General features: G+C 44.5%; 1 protein-coding gene across 3 annotated transcripts in view; it reads right to left on the bottom strand.

Moving 5' to 3' along the window:
- LOC109925098 (zinc finger and BTB domain-containing protein 7B-like) overlaps positions 1-4,012 on the bottom strand; it is an 84,997-nt gene that overhangs the window by 62,875 nt on the left and 18,110 nt on the right. Inside the window, exon 3 of one of the 3 annotated variants that reach the window (XM_048620352.1) lies at positions 3,061-3,167. The exons of the other annotated variants lie outside the window; for them this stretch is intronic. The gene's annotated coding sequence lies outside the window, so the exon portion shown is untranslated. The remainder of the gene's footprint in view (positions 1-3,060; positions 3,168-4,012) is intronic. 3 annotated transcript variants of the gene reach the window in all.

Below are 4,012 nucleotides of genomic sequence, written 5' to 3'. Positions count from 1 at the left end.
GCCTGCTGTGTTCATCCAGCTCTGCACCTTGTTGTCTCGGATTCTCCAGCATCTGCAGTTCCTACTATCTCTGATCATCCACTTCAGTGCCTTTTTCCTGCACTGTTCCCATATGCCTTTTTCACTGACATACTTCTAGATACCAGCATCAACTTTAAATATAGTGAGCATTAACACACCTCTGGGGCAGGGAATTCTAGATCCCCTACCAGGGGAAACATCTTACCCGCATCAACACTGTCTGTCCCTTTAAGTATATGTGAATTTCAAAGAGATAAGACCATAAGATACAAGAACAGAAGTAGGCCATTCGGCACATCGAGTCTGTTCCATCATTCAATGAGATCTGATAATCCTCAAATCCACTTTCCTGCATTTTCTCCATAACATAGATTCCCTTCCTGATTAAAAATCTGTCTCTCACAGCCTTGTATATATAAAGTTGAATAACCCAACATCTAAGCCTTCTGCAGGAAAGAATCCCACAGATTCATTACTGGCTGAGAGAAGAAATTCCTCCTTATCTCTGTCTTAAATGAACAACCCCTTATTCTGAGATGATGCCCTCTGGTCCTAGACTCTCCCACAACGGGGAACAACCTCCCTATATTTCCCCTATCAAGTCCTTCCCTAAGAATTTTGTATGTTTCGACAAGGTCATCTCTCTTTCTTCTAAACTCCAATGAGTACAGGTCTAAAGTACTCGATCTCTCCTCATAAGACAGTCCCTCCGCAACTCAGTATCAGCCCACTGAACCTTCTCTGAACTGCCTCCAATGCATGTATACCTCTCCTTAAGAAAGGGAGCAAAATTCACAGCATTCCAGCTGGAGTCTAACCAGTGACTTGTATAGTTTTAGACAGACCTCCCTATTTTTATACTCTATTCCCTCTGAAATTCCATTCCATTTGCCTTCCCTCCTAAATTTGAATGCTAGCATTGTGCAACTTATGCATGAGGACCCTCAAATCTCCTTGACCTGTAGCTTTCTTTGCCTCTTATTCTTCAAAACAGTAGAGAACGCAGAAGCTTGCCCATCCCAATTTCTCTTGGTAGGATAGTCCTGCCATCCTGGAGACAAGTCTGGCGAACCTTCATTGCACTCCCTCTATGGCAATAATAGAGGGGAAAGGGAACAAAAACTGCATGTAGATCTCCCATGTGCACAGGCTAACCAAGTTTGTGTACAATTGAAGCAAGACTCCATTACTGCTATACTCAATTCTTCTTGCAATAACATATCCTTAACCTTCCTAATAGCTTGCTGCATCAGCATATTAGCGTTCAATAAGGCCTCTTTGCACGTCTACGTTCTAATCTCTTATGTGCATTTAAGAAATAACCTGTGCGTCTTTTCTTCCATTTGTTCCATTCTGTTTTTTTTGGCTTTGTGCACTGCTGGTGTTTTCGGGGACTGGTTTTGCAGCCCTCAATTCCAGATCTGTCAGGGTGCAACCATTTCAGAAGTCTTTCTTAGGTCTTTCAACAGATTAATCTAGCAATAACCACATCAGAGCAATCCACTCTTGGCTCATTCAACACCCTCAGTTGTTTTTCTGAGAGTGTTTTAATATCAAGCCTGTTCCACCCAGCTCCCATGTGTCTGCTGACCTGCATTCATTCCTGGTCAGGCAACACGTCAACTAGGATTCTCATCCTTGTGTTCAACTTCCTCCTGATCTTGTACATCTCAGCTACCTCCTCCACTGCTCCAAGATCTCTGTGCTCCTCCACTTCCGGCCTCTTAAGCCTCCTCGATTTCCATCACTGCCGCACTGACAACCATGCCTACAGCTGCCTGGACTCTGAACTATGGAAATGCTTCCCTAAACCTGACTCGCTCTCCTCCTTCAAGTGGGCTCCTTATCACTAACCTCTATGACAAAACTGCTCTCACGCAACATTCTGTGGCCCAATGTCTAATTTTGCTTTATTTGATGCCCCTTTGAAGCATCTCACTTGAAAGACTTGCATTTATACAGCACTTTTCACAACCACCAAACATATGGCCATAAGATACTTTCCTTTTTTACATGTAAGCAGGAGAGTGGTCAAAGATAAAGGGGCCAGAAAATTTGCAACTCATGCAATCTTAACACTTTAAATGGTCATCATAGACCAAGAGGCCCGGTCCTGTGCTGTGCAGATTAAGGGGAGAATAAGGCTGGGTCGGCGGTGGCTGCAAGATTAAGGCTGGGGGTCTGGACAGGGGCCATGAATGGTTGCAAAAGGAAGGGGGAAAAGAGACGAGTTACTTAGTGTGGGGGAAAGGTAAACAAGCTCCCCAAACCGCACACGTATGCACACACTACATATGCATATGCTGCATTATGCGATCACACACTCATATCTGCCAGAATCAGAGCTTACTTTCTGTTGTTATGCTCAGAGTTGCACTGCGCTGATGTTAAAATGTTCAAAACATAATATACTTGAAACACATCATTGCTGAGGCAGGGATCAGAAAATCATTAACATCATGGATTTCCACAATGCCAAAGCGAGAATTTTACCAAATGGTGAAAATTCCTCATCCTCAGATTTAGCAAATGCAGCAACCAAAAGGTATTCTGCAGTGTCCCACAAACAACAGTGCAATCATCTGTGTTTCAAGATGCTGATTCAGGATAAAAATTGGGCACTGGGAATATCTCTCTTTTGAGAGACTCCAGTGAAGGATCTATTCTTTCAGTGGACAAACAGAGTATTTCATGTCTCATTCAAAAGATGGTAACTTCAACAGTGCGGCGCTCCCTCAGCACCAACCCTCTAACAGTGCAGCACTCCCTCAGCGCTGCACTAGATTATCAGCCAGCTCCAGCCACTGCAATAGAATTTGACCCCAGGAATCTGTGAATTAGAGGCGTGTGCAATACTCGCTGAGTCACAGGTGACGTGGACATTTTACGACATCCAACACACTATAGAGATACAAGATGTTATTGTCATGTGACTATCAGGGGAAGGTACGATCATGCTTTTCCCTATCAACTAGAGAGCTGGCAGTCTCTTTAGAAATGTACTTCAGCTAAGATTCCCTAACACCATTGTAGACTTACCTATACCAAGGAGAATGCAGCAATTCAAGTTGGCAGTTCACTACCACCTTCTAAAGGACAAGTAGGGACGGGCATTAAAGGCTGGTCCAGCCAAAAACATCCATGGCCTATGGGTGAATGAAAAAAATATGTTGATGTCTTGAGGAGGGAAAATGGGGAAAGAAAATTCACTAAACCGAAAACAAAAACAAAAGCTGTAGGTAGCTACAGCCTCACTAGTATCCCTTCTATAAACAGAGGGAGCACATTTGCAGTTATTCATCATAATTATGGCACAAACATCAGAAAGCTGTGTACTTTGAAAAGTCAGAAGCCAGCATGCTGATGGCTTACCATGCAGCTCTTTGACCCAGTTCCTTCCTGCAATGAGGCTTTTTAAAATAACCACAGCATGCCCTCGGCTGACAGATTTAAAGCCAGCACGGTAATGAGCCGACAAGGCCAGCGATGGAACAGCAATGACCGCAGGCTGTCGTTGCCACAGACGGGAATCATCTGGTAAAAAAGTGCTCGCTGGTTACTGGTCCAGAGGCTTGGTCAGAGCAGCCGTGGAGTGTTATCCGGTTGCTTCAGGAGAGGGGCTGGCCGCGAGAAGTGAGAAAGAAAATGGCTGGCATTTGCACAGCACCATCCATGACCCAAGGGAGTCTCCTGGAGCATTTTACAGTCAGTATGAAACACTTTTCTCCTTTTGGAGGCTTAGACACTGTTAAAATGTAGGAAATGCAGCTGAAAATATGCACGAAGCAAGATTCCACAAACGGAAATCTGATTAACTGACCCAGATCGTCAATTTTTGGACAGGCCATAGGACATCAGGAAGAACTTCCCCACACCCATCTATACATTACACCCACTTGAGGGGACAGGCAGAGTTTAAAGTCTGAAAGGAAATATAGCATGGTGCTCCCTCGGCGCCGACCCTCCGACAGTGCAGCGCTCCCTCGGCGCC

Source organism: Rhincodon typus, chromosome 46 (genome assembly GCF_021869965.1).
Source record: "Rhincodon typus isolate 14 chromosome 46, sRhiTyp1.1, whole genome shotgun sequence".
Classification (NCBI taxonomy): domain Eukaryota; kingdom Metazoa; phylum Chordata; class Chondrichthyes; order Orectolobiformes; family Rhincodontidae; genus Rhincodon; species Rhincodon typus.
The sequence above is the reverse complement of the archived record's forward strand: the minus strand, read 5'-3'. Positions and strand labels throughout refer to the sequence as shown.